Raw genomic sequence first — 21,585 nt, forward strand, 5'->3', positions numbered from 1 at the left:
CTCCTGAGTCTTTGCCCGTGTGAACGAGATTGTTTTCTAGTAGATGTATTCTGCTGATTGTTTTCTAGTACATGTGTTGTATTATGACAACTTGACACAAGCTGGAGTCACTTGGAATCAGGGACCCTCAGCTGAGAAAATGTCCCCAGTAGGTTTTCCTGATGATTGATGTGGGAAAGTTCAGCTCACTGTGGTGCTGCCAGCCCTGGGCCCATGGTCCCAGGTGCTATAAGAGAGCAGGCTATGTAAGCCATGATAAATAAGCCAGGAAGTACCTTCTGTTTTGGAAACAGTAGGATGTATTTCTGGATCTTAGTTTGAGTGCAAGATCCTCCATGGTGGGAAGGCAAGGTGGCAGGAGACTGACAGTCAGGAAGCAGAGAGATGAAAGATGCTCAAGTCATTTTCCCCTTTTCATGAAGTTTCGGACCCTAGTACATGCTGTCCACACTTAACTGTTTTTAACATAGTACAAGTAAACACGGGTTGTGTTATTTATGATTTAATAAAGCTTGTCTGAAGGTTCAGGATGCAAAGCCAGCCACAAGCTATAGAAGCCAGGCAGTGATGGCAACGCACCTTTAATTCCAGGACTCAAAAGACAAGCAGATGGGAGAAGCAGCTCACACAAAGGTGATTTCAGCACTTGGCATCACAGGCATTTAATCCCGGCACTAGGCAGGTATAAAAGGAAGAACCCAAGGATCTCATAGGAAAATGCGTCTCCAGCCACGTTGAGGAGAGACAGCAATCTGGGGTTTCAGTTTGAGGATTTGTGGGGACAGGATTGCTGTTTCAGTCTGAGGTACAGGTAAGAGCTAGTGGCTGGCTGCTGTGCTTTTCTGATCTTCAGCTTGAAGCTTGAACCTCCATATTAGTCTCTGGGTCTTTTATTTTTCATGCTACAACTCTCCACATGACAGTTCTCATAACAAAGCTTTAGGCATAGCTACACAAACACTCCCTAGTAAGGTAGCAAATCACCTTCAGCCTTTACAATAAGAATGAGACCTATTTGGTGATAAGCAGTGCTCAGGGCAAGGACTCAAGGAGGAGGGATTTGTAATATGTATAGGATACATTCTATTGGTGGAGGCTGCCAAGGACATGGAACCTCTTTCATAAGGATGGGTTCTATTCACTGATAGAGAATGCTCAGGATTGGGGCCTGTGGTGGTTTGAATAGGTATGGTCCCCACAGACTTGTACTTGAATATGTGGCCCATAGGGAGTGGCATTATGAGGAGGTGTGACTTTTTTAGAGGACATGTGTCACTGTGGGCTTTGAGGTCTCATATGCTCAAGCTATGCCTAGTGTAGCACACAGTCTCCTGCTGTCTGTAGATCAAGATGCAGAACTCTCAGCTCCTTCTTCAGCACCATGTCTGCCTGAATGCTGCCCTGCTTCTTGTCATGAAGATAATGGACTAAACTTCTGAACCTGTAAGCCAGCCCCCCAAAAATGTTTTCCTTTATAAGACCTGCTGTGGTCAAGTTGTATTTTTGTTTTTGTTTTTGTTTTTTGAGACAGGGTTTCTCTGTATTATAGCTTTGGAGGTTGTCCTGGAACTCACTCTGTAGACAAGGCTGACCTCAAACTCACAGAGATCTGCCTGCCTCTGCCTCCCGAGTGCTGGGATTAAAGGCATGCGCCACCAATGCCTGGCCAAGGTGTATTTTTTCCTGATATTTTATTTAATTTTTTTTCATTTTACATACCAACCCCAGCTCCCCCTTCCTCCTCTTCTCTCACCTCCCCATTCCTTTCCCCTGTCCACTTCTCAGAGGGGTCAAGGTTTTCCTTTGGGGGTTGTCATGTCTGGCATACCAAGTGAGGCAGGACCAAGCCCCTCCCCTCTGTATCAAGGCAGAGCAAGGTATCCCACCATAGAGAATGAACTCAAAACAGCCATACACCTGGGATAGGTCCTGGTACCACTGCCAGCCCCCCCATCAAGTCACATAACTGTCACCCACATTCAGAAGGCCTATTTCAGAGCCATGTAGGTTCCCCAGCTATCAGTTCATAGTCCCTGAGCAACCACTAGCTCCAGTCAGCTGTCTCTGTGGTTTTCTCCATCATGTATCTTGACCCCTAGTTCATATGATCCATCCTTCTTGTAATCAACTGAACTCCAGGAGCTCAGCCCAGTGCTTGGCTGTGGATCACTGCATCTGCTTCCATCAATTATTGGATATAGGTTCTATGTTGGCAATTAGGGTAGTCACTATCTGATTAAAGAGGAAGGCCAGTTCAGGCACCCTCTTCACTACTGCTAGGAGATGTCTTAGCTTGGGTCATCCTTGTGGATTCCTAGTAGTTTCCCTTGCACCAGGATTCTCCATAAATCCATAATGGCTCCCTCTATCAAGATATTTCTTTCACTGTTCTCCCCCTTCATTCTTTCCCCAACTTGGTCTTCTTGATCCCTCATGTTCCCATCCCCTATCCCATCCCTTCTAACCCCCTCCCAGTTTACCCAGGAGATTTTAACTATTTTCCCATCCTGGGGCCCTCCATGTGTATCCCTCTTAGGATGCCCCTTTTTGCCTAGCTTCTCTAGGGTTGTAGATTGTAGATTGTAGCTTTTTTATCCTTTGTTTTTCATCTAATATCCACTTATGAGTGGGTACACACCATATTTGCCTTTCTTGGTCTGGATTACATCACTCAGGATGTTTTTTATAGTTCCATCCATTTGTCGGAACATTTCAAGATGTTGTTGTATTTTACTGGTTGGTAGTACTCCATTGTAAATGTACCACATTTTCTGCATCCATTCTTCAGTTGCTTCTAGGTTCTGGTTATTCCAAATAATACTGCTATGAATATAGTTGAACAGATGGCCTTGTGGTATGAGTGTGCATCCTTTGGATATATGCCCAAGAGCGATATCAATGGGTTTTGAGGTAGATTGATTCCCAGTTTTCTGAGAAACCACCATATTGATTCCATAGTAGCTGTACAAATTTGCACTCCCAACAGCAATACGGGGGGGTGTTTCCCTGACTCCACATCCTCTCAGCATCAGTGTTTTTTTTTATCTGAGCCATTCTAATAGGTGTAAGATGGTATCTTGATGCTGCAACGATAAACGGCATACTAGTTGAGGGTATAGGTAACTGTTTATTGTAAAAATTATTCACAAGAGAAAAAAACAAGCAACCCAGATGAGTCTACTAGTTTTCTGCCACCGAACTAGAAGCCGAAAGAGAGTGAGCACTCTGCTGTTCAGTCCTTTATTCATTCCTCCGTTCACGCCCCTAGCCATGCCCAAAAGTGGGCCTGGCTAGTGGTGTAGTCATGCCCAAAGTGGTTTGGTTAGCAGCATGGTTCCGCCCTTTCGTTACCACATCCATATGCGTCTTTAGAGCGCCATGTGGCTAATGGCGGAGTCCTAAGTTTTCCCCTACTGTATCTCAGAGTCATTTTGACTTGCATTCCCTTAGTGTCATTTCATAGCAATAGAAACCTAACTAAGACAGGGACTGGGGTATTGCTGTCTAACTATATTTTTGTTTGGAGGAATTTGGATTTTGGCACTTTGTGTTAGCTAAACAATGGAATGCTTTAAGCACTGCTTAATGGGTCATACTAATAGAAGCATAGAAGACAGTGGTGCTGTCTCAAGAGGGTTCAAAGGAAAAGAATGCTAGAATGTTGCCTAGGGATCATTCTTGAGATATTTTAGTGAAGAATCTGACTGCATTTGCTCTTGTCCAAAAGGTTTGTCTAAGGTTAAATTGGAGAGTTTTGGATTAATTCCACTGGCAGAAGAAATCTGAAAACAGCTTAGTCTTGACTCTGTTGTGTGGTTGTTAGGGGTCATTCTTATACAGACCTATAGTGAAAAGGAACAAACAGAGCAAGAAAAAATACAAAATATACAGACTGAGGAGAAAATGGGGCCCTAGGAAGTAGAATTGAGCTAAATCCTGTATTCAAGGAGATAAACAGATTAGGAAATGGAATAAAGGGTCTAGTGACTTAAGGGCAAGACCCTACCCAGGTAAGCTGAAAACCTGTGCAAAGTAATTAAAGAAAATCTTAGAGCCCGGTGTGGTGAGGCACACCTTTAATCCCAGCCCTCAGGAGACAAAAGGATATAGATCTCTGAGTTCAAAGGCAGTCTGGTCTACAGAGAGAGTTCTAGGACAGCAAAGCTGTAATGAAGGAAACCATTAAAAACAGAAAGCTCATACAGATAGATGTAACTGAATGGGGGCTCCATGTTCTAGCCCCAGCAGACAGCAGAAGCTTTGGCCTTGTGGTTCTGGTTTTAGAGTAAAGGACAGAAGAAAGGGGTTATAGAAATCTCCCTTCATGACTAAGAAAAGCTGCTGAGGCCAGGTGTGTGACAGAGGTGTCCCTGTGTGGGAGGTCCAGAGAGGCCACTGTATGAAGTTGTGAAGGTGAAGTCTCACTTGCCATGGAGACCCCAAGATGCTGGAGATACCAAGGAGAGCTACTAATATGGAGTGAAACCAGCCCAAGAGAAAGAAGCAGGTCACAGTTAACAAAGCTGGCAAGAGTTGGAGATCTAAAGATTTTGACATCAGACATGGAGATGGAAAATTTGGAGCTTGTCCAGCTGGTTTACAGTCTTGCTTTGGTCCAGTATTTCCTTACTATATTTCCTTTTCTCCCTTTTGGAGCAGTAATAAATATCCTGTGCCATTTATATGTTGGAAATGGGTGATCTGTGCTTTGATTTTGATTTTACAGGGGATTACAGTTAAGGGATTGCATAAATCTCAGAAGAGACTTTGAACTTTTAAACAGAGTTGAGACTATTATAGACTATGGGGGGCTTTTGAAGTTGGACTAAATGAATTTTGCATTATGTTATGGCTACTAGCCTATGGGAGTCAGGGATTGGAATATGGTTGTTTGAACAGGAATGACTCCCACAGTCTCATGTGTTTGAATGCTTGACCCAGAGGGAGTGGCACTATTAGGAGGTGTGGCCTTGTTGGAGGAAGTGTGTCACTGTGGAAGTGAGCTTTGAGGTCTCAATATGCTCAAACTATGTCCAGTGTGGTACATGGTCTCTTCCTGCTGCCTGCAGTCCAAGACGTAGGACTCTTAATTCCTTCTCCAGCACTATGTCTGTCTGCATGCTGCCATGCTTCTTGTCATTATGATAATGGACTAAATCTCTGAAACTGTAAGCCAGCCCCAAATAAATGTTTTCCTTTATAAGAGTTGTCATAAATAGTGCCCAGTATATTGGAGTATCCAGGAAGGCAGGCTTCATAGAATAGCAAAGATATCATCAGGTTGTCTGATAACATCCACTCCAGCCTTCTGGGCAGCTAGGCGTCTGTCACTTCCTTCCATTTAGGAAGATAGACCTGCGTGTGTGACAGGTCTGGTTCCTCCAATGCTTTCTTTAAGCTGACCCTCCTACAGCAAAGAAGATATAATTGCTATGAAGGTGGATATGTTTGGGAAGGTTGAAATCCCTGGCATTTCAACCAGGTATGTGAATTATGATAACAAACCAATTAGGTTGGTTAGAAAGCTCCTCATACTGTTGGGTTTCAATAGCGCTTTTCCCAGGAAGGGAAAGTACATTGCAATAATTCATCCATTAGAATGGATGAATGAGGGATAAATTTCATGTAAAAATCTTAACCTGATGACTAACAAATATTTAAGTCTCCACACATAGGAGAGCTGTTATTAGTTTCATTTCTTCCTTATCATAATTCAATTTAGGTAAGTAACAACATATTGATAAAAAGGTATATTTAATAAATAAGATTTATAAATTCCTAAGGTTACTCAGCTTCACAGTAATATTTGTCTAGTTTTAAAAAATTTGCTCACTTTGTTAAATTTTAGCTATTTGGATAACTGAGTCATACAAAAATACTTCAATTTTTTGTAATCGTGCACTAGAAAAGAAAAGTTTTCTGAACTAATGGTTTATTTTGATGCTAAAAGATCTTCAGTTAAATCTTCAATTCAAATTTTAAGGCTCAAACTTAACAGAAATAAAGCTGTGAAAATTCTTATTTTATGAAAGCTACTAATTATAAACTATTAAAGATAATTAAGACATGCAAGCTAATACTCACTTTATAAATGATCAAATCTTTAATGTGTTCGGAAATATAGTCATGCTAAGTACGAATTTAATGAGTTACAGGACTAGCTTTTTTTTTTATTTTCCAGTTTAAATTTAGATAAGAAACAAGGTTGCTTCACAAGTCAGTTCCAGGTCCCTCTTCCTTTCCCTCCCCTCCTCCCGTGCCCTCCCCCAACCCCCCCCGTTATCCCTCATTCCCCCAGGGAGGGTGAGGCCCTCCATGGGGGTGTCCATAGTCTGTCATTTCATATAGGGCAGGGCCTAGACCCTTCCCCAAGAGTTCAGGGTGAGAGTGCACCTCACATTGTTCTATGGGAGTCCAAAGTCCATGTGTATACTTGGGATGGGTACTGATCTGCTGCCCAAGGCTCAATAGATTACCTAGGCCTCCTCACTGACACCCAGATTCAGGGGGTCTTGATCAGTCCCATGCTGGATTCCCAGGCTGATGCCTGGGATTCAAGAGTTAACCTTTGTCTGGTCAGCTGTTTCTGGGGGTTAAACCAGCCCAGTCTTAATCCCTTTGATCATCAGTCCTCCCTCTCTGTTACTGGCTTTCTTGAGTTCAGCTCAGTGTTTAGCCATGGGAGTCTGCCTCTTCTTCGATCAGCCACTAAATGAAGTTTCTGTTTCCCAGACTCTCTGGCCATAGGATTGTAGGCTGGCACTCCCCAGATCTGTGTCTAAAATCCATATATGAGAGAGTACATGCCATGTTTCTCTTTTTGTGACTGGGTTACCTCACTCAGGATGGTTTCTTCTAGTGTCATCCATTTGCCTGCGAATCTCATGATTCCATTGTTTTTTTTTTTTTTTTTTCTGCTGACTAGTACTCCATTGTGTAAATGTACCACATTTTATCTATCCACTCTTCGGTTGAGGGACATCTAGGTTGCTTCCAAGTTCTGGCTATTACAAATAAAGCTGCTATGAACATAGTGGAACAGACATCTTTGTTGTATGAATGGGCATCTTTTGGATATATGCCTAAGAGTGGAGTTGCTGGGTCTTGTGGTAGGTTTATTCCCATTTTTCTGAGGAATCTCCATACTGATTTCCAAAGTGGCTGAACCAGTTGGCACTCCCACCAGCAATGGAGGAGTGTCCCTCTTTCACCACATCCTCTTCAGCATAAATTGTCACTGGTGTTTTTGATTTTAGCCATTCTGACAGGAGTGAGATGGTATCTCAGAGTTGTTTTGATTTGCATTTCCCGGATGGCTAAGGATGTTGAGCACTTTCTCAAGTGCCTCTCAGCAATTTTAGATTCCTCTATTGAAAACTCTCTATTTAGTTCTGCAGCCCACTTTTTAATTGGGTCCTTTGATGTTTTGGAGACTTGTTTCTTGAGTTCTTTGTAAATTTTGGAGATCAACCCTCTGTCAGATGTGGGATTAGTGAATATTTTTTCCCATTCTGTGGGCTGCCTTTTTGTCTTGCTGACTGTGTCCTTTGCCTTACAGAAGCTTCTCAGTTTCAGTAGGTCCCATTTATTAATTGTTGATCTCACTGTCTGTGCTACTGGTGTTATATTCAGGAAGCTGTCTCCTGTACCAATTCGTTCAAGGGTACCACCCACTTTCTCTTCTAAGAGGTTCAGTGTGGCTGGATTTATGTTGAGGTCTTTGATCCATTTGGACTTAAGTTTTGTGCATGGCGATAAACATGAATCGATCCGCATTCTTCTACATGCCAGTCTCCAGTTATGCCAGCACCATTTGTTGAAGATGCTTTCTTTATTCCATTGTATATTTTTAGCTTCTTTGTCAAAGATCAGATGTTCGTACGTGTGTGGGTTAATACCCGGGTTTTCAATTCGATTCCACTGGTCTACCTGTCTATTTTTGTGCCAATACCAAGCTGTTTTCAGGACTATAGCTCTAGAATAGAGCTTGAGGTCAGGGATGGTGATGCCTCCGGACGTTGCCTTGCTGAACAGGGTTGTTTTGGCTATCCTGGGTCTTTTGTTTTTCCATACAAAATTGATTATTGTTCTTTCAAGGTCTGTGAAGAATTGTGCTGGGATTTTAATGGGGATTGCATTGAATCTGTAGATTGCTTTTGGCAGGATTGCCATTTTTACTACATTGATCCTACCTATCCAAGAGCATGGGAGATCTTTCCAGGACTAGCTTTATTGAGCCTCCTGCATGTTCAAAGTTAGGCCTATTATAATAAGCACCTAAAACCAAGCAAAGTTTGTTTAGTTTACACATAATAGATAATGATCCTTAAAACTTCAGAGTTGAATATGGCATTTAAAGTGTTTAATGGATGGGAGGAGCAGGAAATGCCACAAAAAAGCTTCCCTCGATAGAGAAGAGTGCCAGCTCCTGGAAGCAGCCTAAAATCTCCCTTAAAGGAGACAGATGGGCACAGAAGATCTCTACCTGGAACTTTAAATGTGCAAAGCTGGCCACAGGGTGAAAAAGCTCACCTCCCCTGCTGCTGGGGACCCTGTCGGCACTGTGGACAAGTAGGACACTGGGGAGTTGATTGCTCCATTTTGCCTAGACAAGCAGGTATGTTGGTCCTCTCAAGTTCCTAGGCCACAGCAGTGTCTGATCTTCTAGGTCTGGCAGCCTAAGACTGATGCTGCCCTAGGACCTCTGCCCCCAGCAAAGTCAAGATACCATCGAGGAACCTAGGGTAATTGTCCAGGTAGCAAGCAAGTCCCTGTCATTTGTAACAGATTTGGGAGCTGCTTGGTCTACATCTCCTACTTGGATGAAATTCATCCTTCTCAGGTCTCTGGTGTTGATGACTAGGCTAATGATAGCTTTGTCAGTTTAGCAGCATCAACCAAGGCTTCTGCTGCCTTCTCAGTTCCCTTCATATGTAAAAATCAGCCCTTAATCCTCACTTTCTTAGAGCTACTCTAGGTCTGACACAGTTTACCTTGCAATCAGACTCTGAAAAGAGATACGCTCACAAAACAGATTTCAGTGTAATTTTTTGTATTATTCCTTTATTTAAAGGGACTCCTTTTACAATGACTGGTCTCTGTAATCAACCCCCTGTGTCTCTTGGTAAATGATTGGGTAGACAACAGTGTAAATTTATGTAAGGTCTTAGGATTTGAAAGCTTAAGTAAGTTGTAAGAATCAAAAAAAGTGTTTTGATATGTAAATGCAAGTTATAAAGTTCTAAGAAAGTTTTAAGGTGAGTAAATGCAATTTGTAAAGGTATGAGAAAATGATTTAAGGTATACATAAAAATGAAAATTGTTTCAGATTTCTTCCTTTTTCTATGCTATTGTTATATTAAGACTTAAAAAGTTCACAGTAGTCAATGGAGTTCTCATAAGCTATTAATCTAGTTCTGGTAAGAACTGACTACTATTATTATCATAGTCACAAGCTCAAGATTTTAAATTTCATTTAGGATTGTTTTCTAAGTACAGACTTAGACATGCTTCTCACTGTGATAAAAATATCTCTGTCCAATCAATATAGCTGGCCCTCTGGAAAGAGTGTAATGCTTTTACCCCAGAATCATTTTTGGGTCCCCAAGTTTCTACTGTGACTCAAAGGTATAAGTCCTGCTGCCTTTTCTACGATGTGGATTCCAGTACAGATTAAAAACAGTGGTAATGCTACCATATCCAAAACATCTTCTGTAAACTTAAAGCAAATTCTTGTAAGCTTCTTGGAGTTGACTTGAACTACTTCTCAAAGGTCAAATAAACTCTGGATAAATACTATCAATCAAGATCCTGTTTCCCTACCTGCCTCTTCTGCTTTTCTCTCCCATTTTCCTGGTCTTGGGACTCCCTTCCCCAACTACCATGGGCCTAAAATTTTCTCCTAAACTCCTTAAGTTTTCCTTCTGTCCCATATATATATTGAAAACTTCTCCCATGTGACCTGTACCTCCCTAGCATCAGATGGTCCTGCAGAGCCTAGTCAGCAAGTGAAACAGCCAACTTTTCTTGGTCTTGGCCAACATTCCTGCTTTCTTGGGTCCCCAAAGATTTCATAGCCCCCAAACAACAGGAAGCAGTCTAAAGAGCATGGCATCCTCATCAGTTACCACTTCCTGTTTCTTAACCTTCTATAATAAACAAAAGGGAGGAATATTAGGAACCATCCACATTCCAGAACAAGTTTCCTCCCCACCTTCCCACCCACATTCCAGAACTAGATTCCTTTTGCCTTCAATGACTCAGTGCCAGTGCCAAGTGATCACTAAAGGCCAGTGCCATGCTTCACACCCCCACCACCTTATAAAGCCTACATCACCCTGGCCTGCACTCTCTTATCCCCACTTAGAGTTGGCCCTTTTCTTCTCCCCTTCTGTAAAGAGAAGCCTTCCCACCAGCCTGGTTCCAGAGCCCCATGAGTCCCAAATAAACACACAGGAGGCTGTATTAATTATGAAGCTGTTGGTCTTGCTTGTTTCTTACTGGCTAGCTCTGACTTAAGTATTTTCCCATAATTGTTAATCTAAGTATTTCTCTTACCGGAGAACTTTTCGGGCTTCTTATCCCTATGGCAGTTACATCTTGTGGGTTTTTTTTTTGTTGTTTTTTTGGTTTTACAAGACAGGGTTTCTCTGTATTGTTTTCGAGGCTGTCGGTCCAGCCCGGCCTCGAACTCACAGAGATCCGCCTGCCTCTGCCTCCCGAGTGCTGGGATTAAAGGCGTGCGCCACCATCGCCCGGTGGCAGTTACATCTTGACTCCCCGTGTTTCTCCTTCCCAGAGTTCTCCTCGACTCCTAGTCCCACCTATCTTGCTTCCCTATTGGCCAACAGTGCTTTATTGACATATACACAGGACTTCCCCCATCACCCTTCCAATAAAACTCTTGTGTGAGGTCTGTTGTATGGTGTGATATTAGCAGCATTCCTTGGCCCCCGATCACCACAAAAACACTTACAGGCTTATTTTCACTCTCAGTTTGAAGATATAGTCCATCTTGGTGACAGGAATATAACACAGATGGTCACATTGCATGCATATTCTGGAAGCAGAGAGATACGAGTGATCTTCCCAGCCCACTTTGTCCTTCTTACTCACTCGAGGACTCTTGCTCATAGGATGGTGCTGTCACATTCAAATTGAGTCTTCTCATCTCAACTCAGTCTAGAAGCTCTCTCTCACAGGCATACTCAGATGTTTCCAAGGTGATTCTAAATCCAGACAAGTGAGTAATTCACAAAGAAAGGTAGTTAGATATCATCCCATGAGATCATGTCTAAGGAAGAAGAGACTGATGGAAAAGAAGCTGTGGGAGCTGGCCCATCCTACAGATGTTGAATGAATTGTCAACATTTGCTAATTCTTCAGCCATTTCAGGCTAGATGGCTGTTGATAGAATCAAATCATTGGGCTAGGACATCCCTTGGATAAACAGACTTCTCAAAAGACCCATAATGTTGGAGTAGAGAAGGAGGGGCTCAAAGTTATAGCTGTGAATCTCTGCTTCACAGCTGCTTGACCTTAGTCACAGTTACTGTACCTATCCAAGCCTCAGCCTGCTCATTGTAAGATGGTGCAATAAAGGCTTATTCCATGAAATTGCTATTATGCTTGAATTAGATGGGATGAGTGCTTCTCATGGACTAGAGGCTGAATAGACTGTAGCTGGGATTTCTATTAACTGAGGACTTCAGGGTTAGCATACTATTCTTCCTAAAGTGGAAAACAATGAGGGAGGTTAAGTTGGGTGAATGATTAGATGAAGGGTAAACATAAAATTTAAATGGGTAGAGATTATTTGAATGACATTAAACTGAGTTCAAGTTTGATATTGGTTTTATGCTATCAAGTGTATTATTATCCATCACACAGTGTTCTCCAAGCCTCTAACAGTACCACTATTCATACTTCCTTGGTAACAGCATTTGTTAATACACAGCTTTAAACTATGTCCATTGTAATTATCTTTTAAAGATTCTTGATGACAATCTTGATTTCAATATAAATTGTTGAATTGCTGCAGAAATCAATTTTTATGTTGATTTTTTTTCTTAAATTTATATCTTGGTTTTGGCTTGTCTTCAGTGTTTTGACAATTACTGAGACTTAGGAAGGTATTTCAGAAATCACCTCTCTGTGTTATAAACATAGCCCCTAGCCTTTTATTACTTACAGGACATCAAAGATTCTTTTGTTTCGCAAATGCAAGCATTTCTTAGATTGAGCAGTTTTCTTTTAGGAGAAACCTCTGACCTAGTAGATTGTTCTAAATTTCATAAATGTCCTAAAACACTTTAAAAGTAGTAGTATTAGAGAGGTGTGTCTGGTGGTAAATGGCTTCTTGTGCATGTGTGAAGACCTGAGTTTGGATTCTCCATAACCCACAAAAATCTGGCCACAGTGCTATAAGATTATAACCCCAGTTCTGGGCCTCATTGCCTAGCTAGTCTACCTGAAACAGGGTTACTGGGAGACACTCTCTCAAGAAAAAAAATGGAGGTAGAAAACGATTCCCAACATTGACTTCCTACTTCCACATGCATGGCATGGGCAAGTGCACCCACAAATGCATGGGCAAACCTATCCGTACACTACACGTCTTTAAAACTCAGAAGGAGATATAGAAGGTTAGGATAGTTTCACATAGTTAGGTACCATCCTGAACCATGTAGATGGCATTCTAAGTGGTCAGAGGATGATCCTATTTCTAAAATGGTAAGAGATACGGAGGTGACATGGTATTATTTTTTAATCTTTAAAATTTTTATTTATTATTGTTGATGGGTGTGTGCATGTGTTCATGCTTGTGTGTGTGTGTGTGTGTGTGAGTGTGATGTGATTTTACGCACAGGTGTTATGCTTCCCAAGTGGAGGTCAGAGGACAGCTTTCAGAAGCCTATTTCCTCTTCCTACCATGGGACCTGGGGAGATCAAACACCAGACTTGTGGAGCAAGTCCTTTACCTAGTGAGCCATCTTGCCACTCCTCAGCTTGTTTTTCCTCCCAATAATTACCACAGATGAGACAGATATAAAGAAAAAATTCATTTTGCTCATAGTTCTGCTCCAGTAGTGAAGGGCTACATCTGATTATTCTCATAAAAGCAAAATACTGAGACCATTAGATTGGAAGACCAGCAGTGCAAAAGAGATGTGGGCAAGCTGGTTTTTACACTAGACTCACTCTCTGGAACCCTTAAGTCGATGCATGTATCCCTGGTCCATGAATCACACAAAGGGACTAATCTAAACATGAGATCAGAGGCCTCATCATTTTTTTAATTTTAAAACAATCTTTTCTGTTTTTACATACCAGTTCCAGTTCTCACTCCTTCCTCTCCTCCTGCACCCCCTACCTTCCCCCCATCTCACCCCAAACCACTTCTTAGAGAGGTAAGGCTTTCCATGGGGGAATCAACAAAGTCTGGCACATCACTTTGAGGCAGGACCAAGGCCCTCCCCCCTTTATCTAGGTTGAGCAAGGTATCCCTTTAAAGAGAATGGTTTCCAAAAAGCCAGATCAAGCACTAGGGATAAATACTGGTCCTACAGCCAGTGTCCCCACAGACTGACTGCCCAAGCCACACAACTGTCACCTACATTGAGAGGGTCTAGTGTGGTCCTATGCAGGTTCTCCTGATGTCAGTGAGCTCCCACTAAACTCAGGTCAGTTGTTTCTGTGAGTTTCCCCAAAATGGCCTTGAGGGGGTCATTATGGGGCTATTGAGAAACATGGCACTAGGAATTCCCAGGAATCCACGAGGATTATCCTCAGCTAAGACCCTATGCATTAGTGGAGAGGGTGCCTCAACTGGCCTTCCACTGTAATCAGATTGATGACTCCCTGAATTATCATCATAGAACCAGCAATTGATGGAAGCAGAGATCCACAGCTAAGCACTGGGCCCAACCTCCAGTGTCTAGTTGAAGAGAGGGAGGAGTGACATTATGAGCTAGGTCATTCTTAAGAGCCACAGAGTGACCCAATTTTAAAACTTTTCATACTAAAGATTGAGTCTCAACACGAATTTCAATAATAGCAGGAGAAAAGGGGAAGAAAATTACAAAATCTGAAACTCCCTAATACTTTGAACTGAAGTTGTTTAAGAGTCTGATGTTGTAGAAAGTATTTGCTTAAATCTTGTAGCAAATGAAGCAGACAGTCGTGGAAGTATCAGTTTGCACAGGCCTGATAGCCACTGCCAACCTCCTTTCCACCTGTTTGTCCCCTCCTCTTCCTCCTCCTCCTAGCCCTCTCCTCCTCCTCCTCCTCCTCCTCCTTGTCCTCTCCTCCTCCTTGTCCTCTCCTCCTCCTCCTTCTCCTCTTCCTTTCCTCCTCCCCTCTCCTGTGTCTTGTTTTACCTTCTGTGTCTTCTTCCTTTCCCTCCTCTTAATTCTGAGCATTTAACCATTTTCCTTATGTGAATGCCCACAAGCATGCTTGCCTACAATGAATACACGGTTTCCTTTTGTAGTTTTAGAACACTCCTTTCTAGGCTCTCTTGTCTGTCTCCCTCCTACCTTGTCAAGTCAGGTAGACCTCTGCCATTAATTTTCCTCATACTCTGTAATTATAAACAAACCAACATAGACATACACATGCCTGCGCAAGGAAACAAATTAGGGAAATGTTTCAGTATTTAAAAATGGGATGGTAAGATTCTGACTTTTTCTCAACCGTTTTCTTTCCCACTTACAGAAATCTTAAGGAAGATTTTCCAAGTGTGGGTCAAATTCTGTCTTATTCTTTTAAATGATGCACAGTATTTCATGATATAACCAACTCAACAAACTGGTGCTCACCCATGTGCTTGCAGTGTGGACTATTTTCTATAATGCTGCAGCAAGCATGCTTGCATACATATCTAGTTATGATGCCTGTGTCCCTATGTAATGCCCAGTGTATTGTATTCTATGTGCTGAGTAGCACTGCTAGGGCCAGGGATGTGAAGTACATTAACTTGTAATAGATGTTAAACTATTAAGTCTGTTGTTTTGCCCTGCCAGGCAGCAGTCTCTTGTTCTCCTAACTCTTGTCAGTGTTGGGTTTTTATTTTACTTTAGTTTTTTTGTCAAATACGATCTCTCGTTGTTACTGTTTGCATTTATTTGACTACTAATGAATGTGAACATCTTGTCATGTGTTTGGTGGCTGCTTGGATACACTCTTCTGTGAATTGCCTATTTGCATGCTTCGCCCATGTCAGGCATTAATTCCTAAGAGCCTTTTGTGTGTTATAAATAATAATTTGATGATGTTCCAATGTGTAATGTGAGTTCCACAAAGCACTGTTCGTTTCGTGTCTGACTTTTGTTTGTGATACTTCCTTTCTAGTTAAAGGTTGTCTAATATTTTCCCACCCTCGCATCCTTCTCTCTTCCTTCCTTTTGCCCTTCCTGATTTCTTGTTGTTGTTGATTTCTTTAAATTTTGTTTTTTCTTACTTATTGAGATTTTCTCTGTATCTAGATTTTATATGTAGTGTCTTCAACTTTCTTCCTGAAAGGTGGAGGTTTCTGTTCTACCTGGTCCCTCAGCCGATTAGCCCCAAATAAGCACACAGCGACATATTAATTTAAAAACTGTTTGGCCGATGGCTAGGGATTCTTACTGGCTAGCTCTCTCTTAATTATTAACCCATTTCTATTCATCTAAGTATTTCCACGTGGTCTTATCTTACTGGAGAAGGGTTCAGATCTCTTACTCCTTTCTCGGTTACGTGGTATCTCTTCGGCAGCCTCTCTGTGCCCCTCTCCCCAACCTTCTCCTCCTCTGGTAGCCCCACCTATACGTCCTGCCTGGCTACTGATCAATTAGTGTTTTGTTCATCAACCAATAAGAGAAACAGATAAACAGAAGGACATCCCCCATCATCTTCTCATTTTCAATTTCTTTTGTTTTAACTGGTTTTAGAATTAAAATATACCCCTGGAGTTTGTTTCGCATATATTGCAAATAAAAGCCCCACATTGTTTTCTCATCAATACTGTGCCAGTATTCTTCATTAACTAACCAGGTCTTTACCCACAACATTGGTATCTCCTTTTGCCACACACACCCTAGGATCTATTTCTGGATTTCTATTTTATTGCAATGATTTATTATATTTACATTTTATTTTATTTGAGACAAGATCTCACTGTATATCTCTGCCTGGCTGGCCTGAAAGTTGCTATGCTGACTAGGCTGTCCTTGAACTCACAGAGATCCACCTGCTTTTGCCTTCCAAGTACTGCGAATAAAGGTGTGCACCACCACCCTCAGCTGGTTTATTATTTCAATCTGCTTCTATATCCATACCACTCAGACCTCACCTCATTACAATAAATTTATAGTCTCTTACCAATTAACTGTAAATTAATTAACTGTAATTAATTAAAAAAACAGGTACTTACCCCTCACTCCTGTAGAATAGAAGTGGAAAAATTTCAGGGGAGAGGCCGAATGACTTATGCTTTCCCATTATCTTAGTTACTGTTCCATTCCTGCAAAGAGACACCATGGCGGAGGTAATTTATAGAAAAAGCCTTTTTGCTTACCATTTCAGAGGTGAGTCTGTGATCATTACAGTGAGAAGCATGGTGGCAGGTTGGCGTGGTACTGGAGCAGCTCACATCTGATTCACAAGTCAAAGGCAAAGAGGGCTAGACTGGGCTTGGCATGGATGGCCCTTTAAAACCTCAGAGTCACCCCAAATGGCACACCTCCTCTAACAGATTACACTTCCTAATTTTTCCTGAATAGTCTACCAAGCAGGAACAAAACATCTATCTATCTATCTATCTATCTATCTATCTATCTATCTATCTATCTATCTATACATATATTAAGATTATTCTCATTCAAACCACCAGATTTTGATCTACCTCCCTTTGAGAAATCAGGAGGGTTGTGGGGAAGTGGCTTTGTTTCCAGGCTTGGGAGTGGTTGTCTTCTCTTTTCTTCCCATTCCACCAGCGCTTACATGGTATTCCTTATGTTAACAGGAAGCTGAGGAGCACAAGCAATTGTGAGTGCAATAGGAAAGAGTGGTTTTGGAGACCAAATAGTCTCTGCCATTTAGTCCTCCTCTGTTCTCTGAGATTTTCTGCGTTTTTCACACTGGCAGTATTTGTTCTATGTGTATTCTCTGATACACAGTGAGGCCTGACTCATGGCAGAAGGGTTTCTCACACACACCACATGCTTAGGGTCCTCCCCCCCCCCCGCTGTGTGTTCTGTAAGGCACTGAGCAGTATGATTTGCTAAAGAAGGTTTTCTCACATTCACCATGGTTGTAGGATTTCTCTCCTGTGTGCACTTATTGATGTTTAGTGGATTTAGGTTTTTTTCTGGAAAGTTTTACCACACACATTATATTTACCAAATTTCTCTTTGGGGTGAACTTTTGAGTGTGACTGGGGTATAGTTTCACGTTCAAATGATTCCCATTTTGGTCACATTGAGGGCACTCTTCTCCAAATGAGCTCTGTGAAGATCCTGGGGTCAGTTCTTCCCCAACAGTCTCCTCTGAGCCTTACGATCATTTCTCCTACCTGAGTCATCCGTTTGGCAGCCAAAACTCTCAACGCAGCCCTTCCCACTCACATCATCCTAAGATCACCCCCAGGAGCCCTCACCTGTGTGGAACAGCCTCTGTTAGCGGCTTTTCCTTCTCCACTGTTTTCGAAATGCTGCTTACCAATTTCAGTTTTATGGTTGCCAAGATGGGGGCCATCTGAGGGATTTCCCTCTCTTTTGAATGTCATTACATTCACCAAAGGCACATTTTAACATCGGCAGAACCTCTCAGATTCCTTTCAGAATAAATTTTATGATTTACGATCAGCTTTGAAATATGGTGCTAGCCCTTGTTTTAATGCTTTTTTTCCTTTCATGCCTCTCCTTAAAAAGTTTTTTAAAATTTATTTTAGTGCATGCCAAAACAGGAACACGCATTCACACATATGCACATATACGGGCACGGGCATGGTTATCAGAGGACAACTTTATTGAGCCATTTCTTCTACCTTGTTGAGTCAGGGGCTTTCTTGTTTTTGCAACACAGCATATTTCAAGATAGCCAAACAAGAACTTTTAATTAATTCATCCATTTTCACCTCTTACATTGCCATTGGGATTACAGATGTATGCCACCAACAGCCCACTTCTTATGTGTAGGCCATGGCCTTGAGATTATCCTGTCCATAGTTCTGCTCCTCATTCCAGTCTGAAGATTCCCACAGGTCTGGAATGAAGTTCCCTGGAAGCAGATCTCTTCTCACATCTTTCCCAGCTCAGAAGTCTTTATCTGGTTCATAAATGGGAAGACCACATGATGTACATTTCACATCTGGGAATATCTTGTATACAAATGAATGCAAACCTGTGTTCTGAGGTGATCTGTCTGTCCCTCTGTGTTTGCTTCAGCATTACCCACAGTAATCAAGATTTAGAAGCAACCCAGAGAGGCAAGAAACGAAACCACCGGTGGTCAACATCTCACATCGTCATGACCATCCTTGAATAGTAGGTTTGAAGTCATTCCATGCCCCCTGGGAGAACTCTATAACATCCAAATATCACTGCCCTGAGGGGCAGATCTCACAGAAAGGGCTGAGGACCAAAGACAAGTAAATGACAGAATGGTCCTTCAGCAGCTCCTTACCCAGGGTGCACAGGGCTGTAAGTTCCCTCTGTGCTGGTGGAGAACCCCCGGGATGAGATGGAGCCACTGTCCCAGCACCCGTGTGGGTGGCAGAGGTGGTGGAGGGTTATCATTAGGTTATAAAATTACTCTTTGGGAACTACTCTTGATATTTATTTTTACATGATGAATAAGATAACTATGTTGATAAAAATATTTTGGGACACTAGTTAGAATTGCGTTGATTTATTTATTACTTTAGGGAGAATTGGCATTTGTTTATATTTATTGTAGTACTGTGAATTGATCCTAATGACAAAGCTATCTATCTCTGGGCTATATCCCCAAGCCTGCAATAATAATAGACATTTACTTTTTTTCCTGTTTTTAAAAATTATTTCTCCATTCTTATATTGTGACTATGGTTTTTGTCATTTTTGTGACTGTAGTATATTCCATTTTCATTTGTATGTGTGAAAAAACTACTGATTTAAAGTATGTATTTCATGAACAGCCAGTAAATTGTATCAGTGAGTCTACTGGCCATGTTTGCCATTCATTCAACAACTGCATGTTGAACAGTCTGCCAAGTGCTAGAAATGCAGCAGGTGGAAAAACACACAAAACACCCTGTCCTAGTAGAGCTCACATGTAATGTGTAAAATAACGAAAGAGACAATATAATTTCATCTAGCAACAGTGAGACATAAAGCAGGCTGGTGGAACAAATATTTTCTGTTACTTAATTACATACCTCAGGATAAGACATAATGATGGTCAATCAAGATGCTAATTCTTTATCAGAAACAGAAGCACATATATCTACAGTCACCTTTTTGGACACTAAGACAGGAATCTCATAAGTTTGAGGTTGGCCTCAGATGCAGAGGGAGAGGGAGAGAGCTCTTGGGGGGAAAACCAATTCATTTAAACCTATTCTCAATTCTTGGCATCACTCTAAGAAGTTTCCAGTTTACCTCAGTTCCTTCTTCTTTATGGTGTACCACACATTCAGAGAATTTGGGTGCTCCAAGATGAGTCTGTTAATTTATGAGTGAGGCATATAAAAACATTTCTGTGTTGCCATTTGGATCTCAGAAAGAAAGATAGTAAGCAATAACACTGTTATTTATACACAGAAACAGTTGTGTCAATACCACAGCTTTTATGGATATTTACTGAAAGAATGCCAAGGTCTTTGTTAAAGTCTAAATAAATTGTCATTACTCAGGTATCCTCTTGTTAGTTCTGTCCAAAAGATGTGATATGACCTGGTGTGGTTCAGACTCTGGCAAATGTAGACTAATAACTTAGTTTCATGTCCTTCCTAAGATAGACACATTAATTTCTTTGTTGTATTTTCAAATGATTTTTGAGATACCAACATACAAGCCATTTCTCTCCTCTGGAACTGGACTCATATTATTCTATAGCTCAGGAATTATTCTTTTGATGACCATAATAAATCAAAAATATCTTTTCCAATAATTTGCTGGCTCATAATCCTGGTAATACTGTTAATCTTTATTATTGCCTGTCTAGACCTTCACATCCTGGAGTTAGTTATAAGGCAGCTGAATTGTACATTAATCCCATTCTAGTTTGCGTTGAAGCTTATTGACTCAAGTTTATAAAGTAATTTCTGTTTATGTGCCATAGCACAAAATATGCAGAATTGTTTTATGCACATAATTGATGACTGATAAAATATTAGCTCCAGAAATTATTGGTTGCATGTACATAATTGATGAGCCACAAAGTATTTTTAAAAATGTTATAGCTGTAACCCTTGTGAGAGATAGAATAGGGGTAACTTGTGTAGTAGACAGAAGTGCACAGCATGTCAGGTAGCCATGCTAATTTTGAGTGAGGGACACTCAAAGAGGAAGTCATATCTGTGCACATGTTTTCAGTCTTCCCATGTTACAATGAATCACCTATGTGTTATTTTAATGCTTTCAGGTTTATTTTTTCTCTTGGCACTATGAGATTATATCATCTAGATACTGTATATTTGAAAAAAAATGAATTATGTTTTGGTTTGCTGTTTCTGGTCACTCCCCACCACTGAATCCTGTGGGGGAACCAACATACTCACCGTGCTTCATGAGTATTATTCTGATGTAAGTTGGGAGGGTCAAGCCTCCTTAGACTGTTCTGGGTGGAGTTGTGCCCATCTCCTGGAGTGTGCTACATAAAGATGAAACTTTTAATGTGGTTTTCTTGTCACAAAACATGCTAATTCAGGGTTATCAGTTTGAGGCTTGAACATCTGAGAATTAACACCTGAGGCACGTCCTATGAGAAGTAAGACAGTTTGTGATGGATTAATGCTAGCTCCTGGGAGCCAGTAAGTTTCTTCTTATGGGGCATAGTAGTGAACATTAGCTGGCCAGTCTGATTCCATCTTCTATTTCAGAATGCTCAAGCCAGGGGACTAGAATGTCTCATTTCATTATGACATTGTTTCCAGGTAATAGGAGGAATGCCTTTGGGCTTAGGACTTAATTCTTTAAGAAGGTGTTTTGAAGATGTGGAATGAATCCAGCAGGTGTTTCTCTCATTGTAGCCATGCTTGAATATGTTTTTTCTTTGCTTCTTTGAAAATGATCGGAAATATTTTGTCTTTTGAAAGGTAAGTTTCATATCTAAGGCAGTGCCAAGAAAGTCCTTTTGACACTTGGAAGAACATGGTAGTAAACATGATGGATATCATTTTAGGCAGAAGGAGGGCAGACATTTAGGATTTGAGAACAGACACCGGCTGAACAGCTCCATTTGCATATGACACCATTTAGGACAGTCAAACTAATGAATGAATGTCACTGCTAATGACAGGTCAAGTGTCAGGTACTACACACACACACACACACACACACACACACACCATGTACTGTATATGTAAGGATTCAGGCATTATGCTGGCCTTCCCATGTCACCTGG

General features: G+C 41.3%; 1 long non-coding RNA gene across 1 annotated transcript; it reads right to left on the bottom strand.

Annotated features, from left to right (window-relative positions):
• Positions 1 to 10,853: 10,853 nt before the first annotated feature.
• On the bottom strand, positions 10,854 to 21,046 carry LOC121138951. Its single transcript, XR_005875814.1, has 3 exons — positions 20,741 to 21,046; positions 16,412 to 16,501; positions 10,854 to 11,228 (listed from the first exon to the last, which is right to left on the bottom strand). It is a non-coding gene; the product is annotated as an uncharacterized LOC121138951 (long non-coding RNA).
• Positions 21,047 to 21,585: the final 539 nt, after the last annotated feature.

Source organism: Mesocricetus auratus, unplaced genomic scaffold, assembly GCF_017639785.1.
Source record: "Mesocricetus auratus isolate SY011 unplaced genomic scaffold, BCM_Maur_2.0 Super-Scaffold_6730, whole genome shotgun sequence".
Taxonomy (NCBI): Eukaryota; Metazoa; Chordata; class Mammalia; order Rodentia; family Cricetidae; genus Mesocricetus; species Mesocricetus auratus.